The sequence below is a fragment of the Chiloscyllium plagiosum genome, unplaced genomic scaffold (genome assembly GCF_037043375.1).
Source record: "Chiloscyllium plagiosum isolate Xiang-an unplaced genomic scaffold, Cpla_swu_hap1 HiC_scaffold_24, whole genome shotgun sequence".
In the NCBI taxonomy this organism is placed as follows: domain Eukaryota; kingdom Metazoa; phylum Chordata; class Chondrichthyes; order Orectolobiformes; family Hemiscylliidae; genus Chiloscyllium; species Chiloscyllium plagiosum.
Window position 1 is genome coordinate 12,212,131 of NW_028270162.1, and position 18,337 is coordinate 12,230,467.

An 18,337-nucleotide genomic window follows, 5' to 3' on the forward strand; every position below is an offset into this window, starting at 1 on the left:
ACATGATTAGGGGATATAGGGCAAGTGCTAGCAAATGGGACTAGATTAATTTAGGATATCTGGTCAGTATGGATAAGTTGGACCAAAGGATCTGTTTCCACGCTATACATCTTTATGACTCTATGACTCTAAACTGAACTTTCCTTCAATCTGAATATAAAAGACTGGGGATTTCTGTGCACTTCGATAAAATCTTTATCTTTTGTGATGACTCCAGAAATAGCAGGGCTTGATTTCCAATGTGCTATCCATGTGAAACGCAACAAATAGCAATGTAGTTCCAAGCCATGGTGACGCCTGTTTGATTGCTACCCGCAACTAATTTGAGTGCACAATGTTGACAAAGGATGGAAAGAACTTGAAAAATGTTCCATTACAAAAGTTTGCCAATATCTTAACTATCCATGTTTACACAAACTTGTACTTCAATCTCCACATTTATTTGTGTTCGAATGTACATGTGCTGCAATGGGGCAGATACAGCGGAGACATTAGAATTTTCCGTGTGAATGCTGCAGATGCACAACAGCAAATGAACCAATTAGTGATTAGCAGTACGTACCATAAAATAAGTCAATATTGGAAAACGTTTCAGAGAATACCTATTCAAATACAGTTTCACCACTGAGAGTACATTCCTCCAATAATTACTTCCCCTTGTCCTGGAATGATGATGCTACAACCCCGCAATAAATGAAAACCACAAATGAGTCACTTTCAGATGAATAAAACTAATTCGTCCAATCACTTCCGCTTCTCAAAGTCCAAGCAAATCTAAACACTTAAGCAGTCTATTTATACACAAAGAAAACATATCACATTGCTTTGGCACGAATAGCAGCAGCAACAGCTTTCACAAAGTAGAATTCTACAGCCAAAATCTTTCCACCTTCTACAATCTTAGGGAATCGCCATCAAACGCCTCAGTATAAACTTGACGACAATTCTCATTACTGCATTTTATTTCTGACATTTATAACTGTGACTACATGTCACTAGTATTTAATTGGCGGCAAGGCACTTTGGGACATGCTATAGCCATGAAACATTCCGTATAAATGCAAGTTGTTTTAAGAAAAAAGGAGAACATTTTTAAACTGACAGATACATTCATTAATTACAGGTAAATGAGTGGGCTGTGCAGTGATAAAATCACTGGTCTAGTAATCTAGAGGTCCTAGCAATTGGTGCAATTTAATTCCTTTAATAAAATCTGGAGTTGGAAGCGAATAATGGACAGTCACAACTGTCTTAAAACCCATCTGGTTCACTAATGTTCTTCAGGGATTGCAATCTGCCATCCTTATCTGGCCTACACTTGACTTCACAGCTCTTGATTTTTAACTGTAACCGACTGGCCTGCTCAGCCATTTCAGAAGAACTAGAGTGGCTCATCACCACCTTCAAGGACAATTAGGAATGGACAACAAATACTCACTCAGCCAGTGAAGCTCACATCTCATTCAGGAGGTTCAGAAGTCAACGTTTCGGCTGTAACCTTTCTTCAGGAAGAAGGATTATAACTGAAACGCTGACTTCTTCACATCCTGATGCTGCCTAGTTGCTGTGTTTTTGCAATTTTATTTTGTCCTTTACATCTCATTCAAGCATTTTTAAAGAGAGGAGGGGGCATGGAGAGGTGGATTATAAAATCTTGAGAGATGGAGTCCACAAATTTTCTTGTGTAGTGCTAGGATTACCACTTTTTGGTTTTAAGGGATTCATCTGGACCCTCAGGAATTGGAGATTGAGGACAAACTTAGGAGTGAACCCAAGAAAGAGAAAAAGATAGTACATGCACTTTTCATTCTCTTTGATAACTTCTGTTTATTAGTTCTAACATACAGAATACCCAGGCTGTTCAACTGGGTTCAGGTTGGGGAACGGTAAGAAGGACATCAAGGACAGAAATTCAAATGGTGACATCAAGGTATATGTCCAGAGAGCTGGGTACTCAAATGGGACTCAAACACTGCTATCCTTGCTGGTCCCACAGAAAGAAAGTGTTAGACTTATTAAAAGGGCCACTTCTGTCTCTTGGCTAGCTACCAACCTGCCTCTGCCTGGTATACTCCCATCTTCTCACAGAAAATGTTTAAAATTGCATCTGTTTCCTACAAATCTGGGTCTGCTGTTTAATGGGTAGTATTCCTGCTTCACAATGAGAAGCATAAGGGTCAAGTTCCACTTAAGAACATTAAATGCAGGCTGATCCTCCAGTGCAGTACTGAGAGAGACTGTCCGTGATACAGACTTTCACAGGAGATGCCAAATTGAAGCTCTATTGTCTATCCTTTCAGGAGATGGAAAATAATCCTTGGCATTATTTCAAGAGGAATAGGAGGTTCTTTCTTGGTTTTCTGGCTAATAATATTTAACCTTACAGCCAACACCATAAACTGTTCTTGTCATTTACCTGATTGCTGTTTGTGGGAGTTTGCTGTGCATAAATTAGCTAGGGCATTTCCTGAATTAGTATCATAGAGTCCCTACAGTGTAGAAACAGGCCCTTCTGCCTAACAAGTCCACACCAATCCTCTGAAGAGTAACCCACCCAGACCCTCTCCCCTACCCCATATTTACACCTGACTAATGCATCTAACCTACACATCCCTGAACACTACGAGCAATTTAGCATGGCCAATTCACCTAACATATACATTGTGGGAGGATACCAGAGCAACCGGAGAAAGCCCACGCAGACACGGGGAGAATGTGCAAACTCCACCCAAGGCCGGAATCATACTCGCCAAAGGCTGGAATCAAACCTGGTGCTGTGAGACAGCAATGCTAACCACTGAGCCACCATGCTGCCCTCAAAAACTAATTGAATGTAAACAGCTAGGGACTGTCCTGAACTCTTGAAAGAAGCTATAGAAATTCAATGTCTTTGTTTTTTAATGGACGCAAATTGCATGAATGGAGGTTATAGCCTGCTTTAGGCTGATGACTCATTCCATCTATAAAATCCTGTAAATCAACAGGGGAAACAGTAAGCGCAATAGCAACATATTCTCTTCTAATTGTAAGCTTACCCTGTGAGATGGGTTAACTACGATCCCAATGATATTGTTAGGTGACTGGTTCCCACACATTTGAAGTGATCACATGCTTAGTCTCAAATGCATTTCCTACACCTCTCCATGTGGCTGCTGGATTCATTGGTCAGCACTTGACTGGAGTGCAGTAGCAAAACGTGGAAATCTGGATACACATTCAAATGACAAATTAGTTCCTAACTCTTTATAAATGTAACACTTGCCTTTCTTAAAAAAACACTTGTCAGTATAACTGTTCCCTTCACTAAACTTCTAACTAAAGATGACTAACAAAAACTGACATTTATAGTTAAGCTGAACACCTTTAGATTCTAGTTGTTATCTTTCCTCTGAGAAAAGGTGTCTTTTACATAGTATCGCTTGGGCAAAAGCAGCACGCTAAGTCAGCACTTCTCCTCAATCTCTGAATTACAGTTCTATAGTATATGTTTCTTTTTCAAATCATTCTATGTATTAGTTTCTGTTAGATTTTCAGCTTCCTTTTGTAGCCACTCTTGCTGGTCTTCTTGCATTTACTATTTCCTCTTTTAAATTCACCAACATTTCTCACAGTTTGTTATTAGTTTCCAATAAATCAATCATACTTTGATTGTGATAGCATTAAAGTGCATTTCAGTTCACTAATTTTTTGTCTGAACTCAGTACCATCACATTTTTATTTTTCAAATTCTTCTATTTGAAGCACATATTGTTCAAGTTTTGACTTGAGATTCAATTCTCATCTTGGACACCTCTTCTACTTCCTGTACAGCTGGCATATTATCTTCTGCAATCTCCGTTTTCGTATGATGCCCTGCTCTTTCCAGTACTTGTTTTACTTCATGGAGTGCAGCAGTAGTAAGAAATCTTCTTTAGCTGCCTGAACTTTGCAAATTTTCCTTCTTTCCTATCAAGGAAGTGTCTTTCAATATTTGCCTTGATCACTTCAATATATGACTACAAACCATTATCATCATGAAATCTCTACAGTGTGGAAGCAGGTCATTTGGCCCAAATGAGCCTACACTGACCCATACCCACCCTTGTACCCTCTCCCTGTAACCCTGCTAATCCACCTCGCCTACACATCTCTGCACACTATAGGCAATTTAGCATGGCCAATCCACTCAACCTGCATATATTTTGGACTGTGGGAGGAAACTGGAGCACCCGGAGGGAACCCACACAGACGGTGGAATGTGCAAACTCCACACAGTCACCCGAGGGTAGATTCAAACCTGGATCCCTGGCACTGTTAGGTAGCAGTGCTAACCACTAAGCCATCGGGCTGCCCCCTAAGCCCACTGCACCTGGTAATCCCAGGCAGTCTCCCATTCAAGTACTAAGCAGGCCCAAGTCTGCTCAGCTCCCAAGATCAGACGAGATCGTAATTTTCAGATGAGTATGGTCATTAATTTGGCTTCTTATGTTGTCACTTCCGCACAATGATGGAATTTGCCAAAGCTCCAGATTATGGTAATTGTGGCAATTACTTTCTTTATTTCAAACTCTTGGAGCCCACTTGCAGGCTTTCTTCTTAGTTCTATTGGTACTTTACATGGGGAATAAATCATATTGCTCCATAACAGCAATACTGATGTGATGTTCAAAATCTTCAAAGCATCAAAAGTGTCAACACACTTTGGATATACTCATGCCAGATCATCCTTACTTCTGTTTGGAGACTACTTTTCAATGTGTGTACTACATTCAACCCCCATAACCTCAGGAAAAGACTGTAAGACCATAAGCCAAAGGAGCAGAAGTTAGATCATTCAGCCTATCAAGTCTGCTCCACCATTCATTCATGGCTAATAGGTTTCTCAATCCCATTATCCCACATTTTCCCCGTAATCTTTGATCTCCTTGGCAATCAAGAAACTATCTCTGTTTTAAATATACTCAATGACCTGGCCTCCACAGCCTTCTGTGGCAATGAATTCCACAGATTCACCACTCTCTGGCTAAAGACATTTCTCCTTAACTCAAATCTTAAAGTCTTCCCTTTACTCCAAGACAGTGCCCTCATCTCTCCTGCCAATTGGAAACATCTTCCCAACATCCACTCTGTCCAAGCCGTTCAGTATTCTGCAAATCTCAAACAGATCCCCATCATCCTTCTAAATTCCAAACAGTAGTTCCAGACTCCTCAAACATTCCTCATGTGTTAGGTCTTTCATTCCTGGGATCATTCTCGTGAACCTCCTCTGGACCCACTCCGGGGCCAATAACATCTTTCCTGAGGTATGGGGCCAAAACTTGCTCACAATGCTCTAAATGTGGTCTGACCAGAGCCTTATAAAACCTCAAAAGTACATCCCTGCTTTTATATTCTCGTCCTCTTGAGATGAGTGACAACATTGTATTTGTCTTTCTAACTACCGACTCAACCTGCAAGTTACCTTAAGAGAAATCTGGACCAGGACTCCACAGTCTCTTTGCAGTTAAGATTTCTGAATTTTCTCTCATCTAGAAAATAGTCCATGCCTCTATTCTTCCTATCAAAGCTAGCTGTAGCTGTAGCTGTTTGCAGCCACTCAATCCCAGGGATAGTAAGACAAGTTTTAAAGTCATGTAACAGAGTTAATATAGAAGTTAGAGTTTTTACAGTGTGGAAAGAGACCCTTTCAGTCCACTGTGTTTGCAACATTCAAATATCTACTTATTCTAATCCCATTTTCTAGCACTAGGTCTATTACTTTGTATGATATGGCATTTCAACCACTGATCTAAATTGAGTCATGGAATCATACAACACAGAAACAGACCCTTTGATCCAACCAGTCCATGCTGAACATAATTCCAAATTAAACTAGTCACATTTGCCTTTTCCTGGCCCATATCCCTCCAAACCTTTCCTATTCATGTACTTATCCAAATGTCTTTTAAATATTGTAATTGTACCTGCATCCTCTGGAAGTTAATTCTAGAGGCGAACCACCCTGTATAAAAATAATTTCATCTTATGTCTTTTTAAAATCTCCCTCCTCTCAACTTAAAAATGCATCCCTAGTCTTGAAATCCCCCATATTAGGGAAAAGGCAGCTACCATTAACATATCTTTATCTTTGTCGAAAATGAGAACTGCAAATGCTGGAGATTAGAGTCAAGAATGTGGTGCTGGAAAAACACAGCAAATCAAGCAGCATCCAAGAAGCAAGCAAATCGACATTTCAGACAAAAGCCCTTCATCAGGAATATTCCTGATGAAGTGCTTTTGCCCAAAACATCGATTTTCCTGCTCCTTGGATGCATATCTTTATCTTTGTCCCTCTGATTTGGGTTGTTTCTAAGCATTGAATTTTAGCTTTCCTTTATGGCTTTATCATGATAAAAGTATTTTACCTCAGGTAATTATTTTATTCCAAATTTCCAAGCAAGATCTTCAGCTTTAGTATGACATAATGCTGTGGTCTGGTATTGAGTTTCAGCTTCAGATGTATATGGTTTATCAGCTTTCTTCTTGCTGTCATCCTGATCTGAATGATAGGAAAGACTTATTTTCTGTAGGCACTTTTGGCCCACTATTTCATGCAGCTCGGAGACTCCTATGCCTGTTGTATTGTTGCCAGCTACTAGATTATGGCATTTCCGGATTCTTAGTTCTGATTCTTCTGGATTCACCCCATTGCTCTGTCACATGATATTTTCATTACCAATCTTGTTGTTTGTTTCAAACATCTTTTTCCTTGGATTGGGTTTTCCACAAGGTCTGCAGCTTGAAGCAAATGCAAGACATTTCTTTCTCACTGTTAACTGTGGTCATCCAAGCTGCTGCACATTTCTTTCCTCTGTCTGGTGTGCACTCTTCTGTTCCTGTTTCACCATCTACTTCTAACTGGAAGCCAATTGTTGGAGTAGTCAACTTTATGTCGCTTGATGTACTTTGTCTATAACTTTTGATATTGCGAATTGTTTTTTCAAATGAAATATTTTTGTACTTCAGGGTTAATCATATTCAGAAATTATTAACAACCTCACCTGCTTCCTGCCTTAGGCTTTGAAAGTTATAACTGCTGGATTTGACGATTTGACTTTGGTTGGAGATGGGTCCTAACCAGATCAAATATTTATGTCTGGGTTTTTAAACAGTCATACACTCTTATGTCCTTGCTATTAAATGAATTTAACCCTTTCTCTCCATCCCATTAAAATTATGTAGCTGATCCTTTGTTTCTTTACTACTACCTTTTAGAAAGCTATTTGAGTGCCAGTCTGCACTTACATTAACATTTCTCAACTGACACTATGACACCAACAATTTCCCAATTCATGCTGGGATGCAGTGGCCACTGTATTCTCCCATCAGTTCCGTGCCAAATGTATTGTTTGTATCAAGTATGGTGTTTGCACATTCAATAAGCCTTTTGCTTTCCTTGGCACTAATTCAGGTTGATTTTTTTTTCTCTTCAATGTAATTCAGTTTCAGCATTAAATCTAATTTATTTGAAATGTTTTTAGAATTGCAATTAGAATTAGCCTTGTCACATGTACTTAAACAATAATAGTGAGAACTTGCCACTTATGGCGCCATCTTAGGTAAATGTTTAGTACAGATTCTTAGGGAAAAAATAAATAAGAAATATAAAATTCAGATCGCAGGGATAAATTATAAAAATAAAGAAGTAGAAAGTTCAGAATAACAGCCCTTCCAATCCACTCCATGCCAGCACTTAGTCTCTAGCCCACACCAAGACTTGACTCCACATCGCACCAGGCTTCATCTCCAGGCTCTGATCACTCTGGACCCACCTTGAGGCCAGAAATCCACACCGAGGCCGTGCCAGGTCGAAATACCACCACGCCCAGCCACAGGGAGACTACCATACTGCGACGAGAGATTGCTCATTTTTGGTGTTGCTCACAGGCTGCCTACTGTCACTATGTTATGTCCTCTAGTTCTCAAAAGTTTGAAATAATCACATTTTTCAGACTCAAGTGCTGAAGCTTCATTGAGTATATTTCTTACACATTTTCATGTGATCAGTGAACTGATATTATTGCTGGGCACCTGACTGCAGAGTAGAAGTAAATATGGCACTCTGCGAACATGGCATTTACAAAACAATTAGTTCCTGATTCTTTACAAAGAATATAACATTACATTGATTAAACAATACATTAAATGAAACAGGAACAGCACAATGAAAGTAACACAGAGAACAAGGTACACATCCTATTGCAGAACCTTCTCCTTACTTTGCATATACTTTACTTCTTGCCAACATTGGCAAACAATAGCTTCCTAAGAACTGGGAATGGGGGCAGTGACCCGTGTCATACTTGTATGCCTCCACCCCATCAGTCCTGTGCCAAATGTTTTATTTGTACCAAGGATGCACAGAATCTACCTCTGCCTTTAAAAATATTTAGGGACTCTGCTTCCATCACCTTTTGATGGAGTTCCAAAGACTCATGGCCCTCTGAGAGAAAAGAAACTTCCTTTGTCTCTCTGTCTGAAATGAGCAACCCCTTATTTTAAACAGTGACCTGCGAGTTCTAGACTCTGCCACAGGAAGAACCATCCTTTCCACATCTATTCTGTCATGATCCCTCTGGATCTTAACATTTCAATCAAGCTGCCTCCTGGACTCAACTCCAGCAGGTCCAAGTGTAGCCTGTGAAACTGAGCTTTAGCACCAACCTGATCAAACACAAGAAAGGAATTGTAAAGAAGTGACATAAGGTGAAGAGAGATAAATGGAAATCATGTCTGAGAGAGGAACAGAATTCCTTCAGGGTTGGGATTTCTGGAAGAGAGTCGAGACTATGGCGCTGGAAAAGCACAGCAGGTCAGGCAGCATCCGAGGGGCAGGAGAGTCAACGTTTCGGGCAAAAGCCCTTCATCGGGAATCTTTAAGCTTTAAATTAGCAAATGACATGTGGGAAACTGTACCATTGAATGAGGATGTGATCCCTCCGGCAGTGTGCTATTTACTGTGCCTGGAGCACTTTGCAGTCATTATGATCCTTTATGTATGAAAAGGATGTGAACCCTCCAGTTCTTTGCGGGTGTAAGGGCCCTTGCTTTGATTCTGCTTCTCGGACGCTGCCTGACCTGCTGTGCTTTTCCAGCACCGCACTCTCTCATCTCCAGCATCTCCAGTGCTCACTTTCTCCTAGTTCATTTCTTGAAGAGAAGTGACTTCCTCGCCGCTCCAAAACGTTACAATTAACTCGGTCCTTAATACGCCACTTCGTAATAAAAATCCTATACAACTGGTTTTGCTGGTTGGCAACTAGAAATACAACCGTCACGGGTCACAGTGATTTTTTAAAGTTTCTTGAACCTTTATAATTACACCCGCTAAGAACTGGAGGGTTCACATTCTTTCTTTTCATACATAAAGGATCACAATGACTGCGAAGTACCCCAGGCACAGTAAATAGCACACAAAGGGATCACATCCTCATTCAATGGTATGGTAGTCCCACAAGTCGTTTGCTAATTTAAAGTTTTAAAAAGGACAATCTTTAATTTGTCCTTTTAAAAAAAAAGAGGGGGGGGGCGTGGAGTTTTGATACTGTGGAATAAAGCGTTCAGAAATCCATTCTTAAAATATCCACGGATGCTGCCCGACCCGCTGTGATCTCTAACTTTTGTTTTTGTTTTCAGTTCTGATTGTTTTCAGTCCTTAAAAATAGCCACGTTGCTTTTTCAGGAAATCGTCTCCAATTGCAGACCTTGAAACATTATAATATCAAAAAGAGCGCAGGCATGTCCCCCCCCAAAAGAAGCTGCTTTAGTTCGGAGAAAGTTGAAACACAACTTTCCATTGTCACCTCAACGTTGAAGAGACTGCCATCATTTCACATTACTCACTTTACCCTGAAGGAGGAAGTCGTGGTAACATTTTCATTTCTAATCCCGGTGTTACCTGTTCACTCCAAAATGCCAACCTTGCTGCTCGGTTGCCGTGGGATCGGATGGGAACAGGAACCTTATCGTTATTTACATCGGCTGAAAAAAATCTCCACAGTGGGAACCTTTCGCTGGGCTCCTTTAAATACGTCTTGCCAATTCAGTGCCGCCAGGAGGATGTTACGTCCTTTCCAGAGATATCGCACCAAGAGGCCAAGGCAACACGTATTGCAATTGAAAAAAAAAGACATATCCAGATTGGGGGCAACTTCAGCTCAAATTCCTGCCTCCGAGTGTCATCCACCACCACCTGCCCCCCCCCCCCCCCCCCCACCACCTTGTGTGTCCAAGTTTATTCAGAGGATGGACAGTACTGTAATTTACCAGCAGAATTCACTTCCGCATATCTAGACACTGGGAACATGTTTTTTTAACTTAGTGCAGGAATCGTACCTTTGACCGGAGTCCGCTCCCATTGTAACCTTCAGCGATTTATCAAAGTATCCTACCCATGGCGAACAATCAATGACTGGCCATTTCTACTAAGGGATTTCCGAAAAGGCTACAATCTGCCTTGAAGGTTACTGCGCCCTTCTAAAGGAGGAAATGAATAAAGGGCGCTGTCGCTCGGTGGTTATTAAGAGTTTATTATCGTTTGGTTTGCGCTGGTTTCAGCCAGCGTGGAATCGGCTAAATTTTTACAAAATAGGCGCAAAATAGGATGTGGGAATTTCAGACGCAAGCTACGTCAAGCCGTAACCCTGCGTTTCCGCTATCTTTTCTGGTGTTAAAATAAGCATCTCACGCCAAAATAAAGCCGAGTTCTGGCCACACCCCCAATTTAAATTGACAATAACCAGTTTCGATCAATTGCTCTCGCAAAACTGAGCTTTGCTTTTGGACGCTCGGAATCATACTCGAGTTTAAAGAAAGGTTTTTGCCCTGGCTCCTCCCAAACCAAACGGAAGCAATTTTGCCCAGGAGGTATGCTGGCGGCTGGCTTACACACTTAGTTAAAAATCACACAACACCAGGTTATGGTCCAACAGGTTTAATTGGAAGCAGTAGCTAGCTTTTAGAGCGCTGCTCCTTCATCAGGAGGGTGTGGAATATAAGACTGTAAGATCGCTTACACACAGTCATGGTCAAGTCATCAAGATCTGCATCCACTCAGCAACTGGCAGATTCCTCACAGTTCCAATTCTGGTGAAAGATCAGAAACAAAAACAGATATTGATGAAAAAGCTCAGCAGGTCTGGCAGCATCTGTGGAAAGAAATCAGCGTTAGCATTTCGGGTGGTTCCTTAGAAAGACCATCCCCTTACAAGGTTTCTCTCTGAGTGTTGCTTGACCAGCTGAGTATTTCCTGCTTTACCCCTTAAAATTTTAGATTGGCATCTGTAGATTTTGTGATTGCCCCAGTGTTGAATTCACTGTGGCTTCTCTTCCAGAAAAGATAACCTTGAAGAAAGTCTGCTCTTCTCTCAGACAGGATTTCCATTTGTCTTTCTTACTTTGTTTCCTTTCTTTTCATTGCCTTTCTTGTGTTTGATCAGGTAGCTACCAAAATTCAGTTTCACAGGGTAGGCTTGTACCTGCTGGAGTTTACGGAGTAAAGGGGCAACTTGATTGAAACAGCTAAGATCCTAAGGCTTCTTGACAGTGTAGATGTAGGAGATTCTAGAACAAGGGGGTCACTGTTTAAAATAGTGGGTTGCTCATTTAAGACAGAGATAAGGGGAAGTTCTTTGTCAAAGGGCCATGAATCATAGAAATGTACAGCATGGAAACAGACCCTTCGGTCCAACCAGTCCATGCCGACCAGATATCCCAAACCAATCTAGTCCCACATGCCAGCACTCGGCCCATATCCCTCCAAATCCTTCCTATTCATATACCCATCCAAATGCCTTTATGTTGCAATTGTACCAGCCTCCACCACATACTCTGGCAGCTCATTCCATACAAGCACCACCCTCTGTGTGAAAAAGTTGCCCCATAGGTCTCTTTTATATCTTTCCCCTCTCACCCTAAACCTATGCCCTCTAGGTCTGGACTCCCCCACCACAGGGAAAAGACTTTGTCTATTTATCCTATCCATGCCCCTCATGATTTTGTAAACCTCTATAAGGTCACCCCTCAGCCTCCGACACTCCAGGGAAAACAGCCCCAATCTGTTCAGCCCCTCCCTATTGCTCAAATTCAAATCCTCCAACCCTGGCAACATCCTTATAAATCTTTTCTGAACCCTTTCAAGTTTCACAACATATTTCCGATAGGAAGGAGACCAGAATTGCACACAATATTCCAAAGTCCTGTACAGTTGCAGCATGACCTCCCAACTCCTGTACTCAATACTCTGACTAATAAACGAAAGCATACCAAACGCCTTCTTCACTATCCTATCTACCTGCGACTCCACTTTCAAGGAGCTATGAACCTGCACTCTAAGGTCTCTTTGTTCAGCAACACTCCCTAGGACCTTACCATTAAGTGTATAAGTCCTGCTAAGATCTGCTTTCCCAAAATGCAGCACCTTGCATTTATCTGAACTAAACTCCATCTGCCACTTCTCAGCCAATTGGCCCATCTGATCCAGATCCTGTTGTAATCTGAGGTAACCCTCTTCGCTGTCCACTACACCTCCAATTTTGGTGTCATCTGCAAACTTACTAACTGTACCTCTTATGCTCGCATCCAAATCATTTATGTAAATGACAAAAAGTAGAGGACCCAGCACCGATCCTTGCTGCACTCACTGGTCACAGGCCTCCAGTCTGAAAAACAATCCTACATCACCACCCTCTGTCTTCTACCTTTGAGCCAGTTCTGTATCCAAATGGCTAGTTCTCCCTGTATTCCATGAGATCTAACCTTGCTAATCAGTGTCCCATGTTGAACCTTGTTGAAGGCCTTACTGAAGTCCATATAGATCATATCTACTGCTCTGCCCTCATCAATCTTCTTTGTTACTTCTTCAAAAAACTCAATCAAGTTTGTGAGATATGATTTCCCACGCACAAAACCATGTTGACTATCCCTAATCAGTCCTTGCCTTTCCAAATACATGTACATCCTGTCCCTCAGGATTCCCTCCAACAACTTGCTCACCACTGAGGTCAGGCTCACCGGTCTATAGTTCCGTGGCTCGTCTTTACCGACCTTCTTAAACAGTGGCACCACGTTTGCCAACCTCCAGTCTTCCAGCACCTCACCTGTGACTATCGATGATACAAATATCTCAGCAAGAGGTCCAACAAGCACTTCTCTAGCTTCCCACAGAGTGTTAGGGTATACCTGATCAGGTCCTGGGGATTTATCCACCTTTACCCATTTCAAGACATCCAGCACTTCCTCCTCTGTGATCTGGACATTTTGCAAGGTGTCACCATCTATTTCCCTACAGTCTATATCTTCCATATTCTTTTCCACTGTAAATACTGATGCAAAAAATTCATTTAGTATCTCTCCCATTTTCTGTGGCTCAACACAAAGGCCGCCTTGCTGATCTTTGAGGGGCCCTATTCTCTCCCTAGTTACCCTTTTGTCCTTAATATATTTGTAAAAACCCTTTGGATTCTCCTTAATTCTATTTGCCAAAGCTATCTCATGTCCTCTTTTTTGCCCTCCTGATTTCCCTCTTAAGTATACTCCTAATTCCTTTATACTCTTCTAAGGATTCCCTCGATCTATCCTGTCTATACCTGACATATGCTTCCTTTTTTTTCTTAACCAAACCCTCAATTTCTTTAGTCATCCAGCATTTCCTATACCTACCAGCCTTCCCTTTCACCCTGACAGGAATATATTTTCTCTGGATTCTTGTTGTCTCATTTTGGAAGGCTTCCCATTTTCCAGCCGTCCCTTTACCTGCAAACATCTGCCTCCAATCAGCTTTCGAAAGTTCTTGCCTAATACTGTCAAAATTGGCCTTTCTCTAATTTAGAACTTCAACTTGTAGATCTGGTCTATCCTTTTGCATCACTATTTTAAAACAAATAGAATTATGGTCGCTGGCCCCAAAGTGCTCCCCCACTGACACCTCAGTCACCTGCCCTGCCTTATTTCCCAAGAGTAGGTCAAGTTTTGCACCTTCTCTAATAGGTACATCCACATACTGAGTCAGAAAATTGTCTTGTATGCACTTAAGAAATTCCTCTCCATCTAAACCTTTAACACTTTGGCAGTCCCAGTCGATGTTTGGAAAGTTAAAATCCCCTACCATAACTACTCTATTATTCTTACAGATAGATGAGATCTTCTTACAAGTTTGTTTCTCAATTTCCCTCTGACTATTAGGGGGTCTATAATACAATCCCAATAAGGTGATCATCCCTTTCTTATTTCTCATTTCCACCCAAATAACTTCCCTGGATGTATTTCTGGGAATATCCTCCCTCAGCACAGCTGTAACGAATGCTATCCCTTATCAAAAATGCCACTCCCCCTCCTCTCTTGCCTCCCTTTCTATCCTTCCTGTAGCATTTGTATCCTGGAACATTCAGCTGTCAGTCCTGCCCATCCCTGAGCCATGTTTCCGTAATTGCTATGATATCCCAGTCCCATGTTCCTAACCATGCCCTGCGTTCATCTGCCTTGCCTGTTAGGCCCCTTGCATTGAAATAAATGCTATTTAATTTATATGTCCTACCTTGTCCCTGCCTGCCCTGACTGTTTGACTCACTTCTGTTCTCAACTGTACCAATCTCAGATTGATCTCTTTCTTCTCTATCTCCCTGGGTCACCCCCACCTTACTATTTTAAATCCTCCGAAGCAGTTCTAGCAAATTTCCCTGCCAGTATATTAGTCCCCTTCCAATTTAGGCGCAATCCGTCCTTCTTGTGCAGGTCACTTCTACCCCAAAAGAGATTCCAATGATCCAAAAATGTGAATCCTTCTCCCATACACCAGCTCCTCAGCCATGCATTCATCTGCTCTAACCTCCTATTCCTGCCCTCACTAGCTCGTAGCACTGGGAGTAATCCAGATATTACTACCCTTGAGGACCTTTTTAAATTTCTGCCTAACTCTCTGTAATCTCCCTTCAGAATCTCAACCTTTTCCCTCTCTATATCGTTGGTTCCAATGTGGACAATGACCTCCTGCTGGCCCCTCTCCCCCGTGAGAACATTCTGCACCCTCTCTGAGACATCCTTGATCCTGGCACCAGGGAAACAACACACCATTCTGCTTTTTCTCTGCTGGCCACAGAAACGTCTGTCTGTACCTCGGACTACAGAATCCCCTAACACAATTGATCTCTTGGAAGCTTCGTACCCCTTGTTGCATTAGAGCCAGTCTCAATACCAGAAACTTGGCTGTTTGTGCTACGTTCCCCTGAGAATCCATCACCCCCCTACATTTTCCAAAACAGCATATCTGTTTGAAATGGGTATATCCACAAAAGACTCCTGCCCTAGGTACCTACCTCTCTTACCCTTCCTGGAGTTAACCCATCTATGTGACTGTAGCTGAGAATTTTCCCCCCTTCCTATAACTGCCATCCATCACATACTGTTGCTGTTGCAAATTCCTCATCGCTTCTATCTGTCTCTCCAACCGATCCACTCGATCTGATAAGATTCACATCCAACAGCATTTATGGCAGATATAATCCGCAATAACCCTTAAACTCTCTTTAAACTCCCACATCTGACAAGAAGTACATATCACTGCAAAGGCCATTTTTGCTCCTTCACAATCTACAGACCCAGAAAATAACACCGTCTTGTTCCTCTACAAAACACTGCACCAGGTTAAATTAATAGCTATGGCTTATATTTTAAGTTTAATCAAGAGATGTATCTCCAAAAACATATAATCAAGAAAGAACCCACTGTACTCACTACTGCAGCCTTTCTCTTGGACAGACTTAAAACAACAATTAACTTATCTGATTCTGTGCTGTGAACTTTGCCCAAACCGGTTCCTCCAAGATTAGTTGTGAAATTCACTGTTTGTTAATTTTCTCAGATGCACTCCGATGTCCAGTGATGCAAGAATTCAAACAGCAAAGGCGGTAACTGTACAGGTTCGATTCTGTGTATCCTTGATACAAATAAACCATTTCGCACAGAACTGATGAGGTGGAGGCATACACGTTTGACATGGATTATTGCCATTATTCCCACTTCTTAGGAAGATATTGAAAGTTATTTAGGGTTTTCCTATATTTGCTGTTCTCTCTGCATACTGAAATGCACTTTCTTGACATTCCTGTGATATATGCTTTCTCAAAGCTGTACAGATCTGCAGTATCGTTTTATTCTGTATCTCATGGAGCACTTTAACTACACAGAGCTCCAGCAGAGAAAGTCTTTGTGCATAAATCACAAAAAGTTCACATCTCACCTCAGTAGGGAGCAGGGAAAGCAAATTGCATGTTGATCTTTACTAAAAGGGAGTGGGGTATACAAATTGGGAAAGCTTGTTTGAACTATACAAGGCACTGGTCAAATGACAATCAGAGCGACAGGAACAATTACAAAGGGAGGTTGAGTTTGTATTCATTGGGACTTTGAAACATGCACGATTCTATAAGTTCACTTCTCATTCTTCTGATAGTACTTGACAGGGAAGATGCAGAAACATTGTGTCTGGTTGTGAGAGAGTCTCTTTAGAGGGCATAGTCTCAGAATAAGTCTCAGATAGGATCCTGGTTCGATTCTATTGCCATACAAGGGGAATAGTGGAAGAGTTAGAAGTTAATGGGAGCTGGTTGCTGACTAGATTATCCTGCCAAAGCCACATTAAAAGAGTTCTGCTTCAAGCTTCCCAAAGGAAAGCAGATTTTTGCATGTGAAGGGACACTGCCTGCTTTCACTACTTTGCACGATGCACACTGCATTATGCACGTCATATGGCTGTCATTCTGTCCAGACTGGTCATTCTGAAGCCACACAGGATGCAGCTTCCCATAGAACATTTGGTTGAAGGGGAGCCAAGAGTTAACACTGTTCATCTTCAATCTGGGTGAGCATGCAGAGATCCAGAATTCCTTCATCTGTCTGGACCCTTTTGTTTATTGTGCACCAGTTAGTCTTGCAATGAGAGAAAGAGAAGTGTTTGGTGTATTGAGAATGAGTGTCGGTGCATTTGAAGTCCATGTATTTCCCTGTCAGGTGGTAAGCCCGCCCCAGTAACTGAGACACAGATTCAGTGTGAAATATCTCCACAGAGGCTGTTATCTTGTCACCAAGTCACCCTTTATTTACACGTGCATAGTACTTGAAACTGCTCCAGCTTCCTCGGAGCCACTTCTAAGAGTGAAGACAACCCCTGACAATTTAGATGGGGGGGAAACAAAAGAAAAACCAAAAATGTCTACCTGAAACAAGGGGAAAGAGAAAAAAAAGAGAACTTTCCTTCTCAGTAGGAAACCCAACAGCAGTAATAACACTGACTGTGGTCTAGGCAGGTCAAAGGTCAACACTTCTGTTTCTTTATTTCAATTCTCAACTGAGGAAATCTCTCGTTTTTTTTATATTTTGTTAAACAGTATGAAATACAGTTGACAATAAACAGAAAGCAGCAGTTCACAAAGAAACCACTATATACAGGGGAAAGGACAGCAAAGCCAAACTCCACCACTCAACCAGTTTTCAGGGAGATGAGGAACCTCAAATCCCACTTTCAGTCATCACAAAGATAACAGTAACAACCAGACAAGACAGAGAAATCAAATGAGAAACAGTGTATAGAGTACAGACCCAATATAGCTGTAAAAAAAGACACCAGTCCACACTGCATACTGATCAGACCATCCTTGACTAGCCTTCCTGCAGGACAGTCATCAGCCTTCTGATCTCTGGCTGCCCTGTGTACTGACTGACCCCTTCTCCTGGCCAGTATTCCTATGGACATGCCATCGGCTGTCCAGCTCCCTGCGTACTGACCGGTCATCCCCCGGTCGGCCTTCCTACGAGTTTCCGTCAGCCACCTGGCTCAGCCTCCCTGTGTACTGACCGGCTTGCCCTATACAGTACTGGCTTTCCTGCCCCATGTACTGACAGGCTACCCCCCCCAGCCCGTTTCCTCTGGGTCAGTATCAACTCTCTGACCCCCAGCCAGCACATGTACTGGCTGCCCCTCCCCGACCAGCTTTCCTATGGGAACACTTTTGGCTGCCTAGCCCCCAGCCACCCTGCATACTAACAGATACCCCCCCCCCCCCCAAGCCCACTTTCTCCCAGACTGGTCTTCAACCCTCCAGCTTCCAGCTACCCCATGTACTGACTAGCCCACTCTGGCCCACACAAACCCACATCCAGTAACAGAATTCACAAAATCCTCAATACAGTTGAGTCCATACCCGAAGGCCAGGATGTAGCAATTGCTAACTTCCCAGCACACGCATGTGTTCAGTCTCCATAGAGGCCTGGCCCTTCTAGGAGAACCAGGCCCATTCTCAGGAACACAGTACATTGTAAAGTTGCA

At 42.1% G+C, this 18,337-nt stretch overlaps 1 protein-coding gene across 7 annotated transcripts in view; it reads right to left on the reverse strand.

Moving 5' to 3' along the window:
* Positions 1–10,631, reverse strand: part of ydjc (YdjC chitooligosaccharide deacetylase homolog) — a 73,613-nt gene extending 62,982 nt beyond the window's left edge. Inside the window, exons 1-2 of one of the 7 annotated variants that reach the window (XM_087999904.1) lie at positions 10,354–10,631; positions 3,036–3,204 (exon numbers count right to left, since the gene is read on the reverse strand). The gene's annotated coding sequence lies outside the window, so the exon portion shown is untranslated. Of the gene's footprint in view, positions 1–3,035; positions 3,205–9,861; positions 10,181–10,353 lie in introns of those variants that run through there. The other 6 variants (XM_087999903.1, XM_087999902.1, XM_087999901.1 and 3 more) reach the window with 6 other exon arrangements.
* Positions 10,632–18,337: the final 7,706 nt, after the last annotated feature.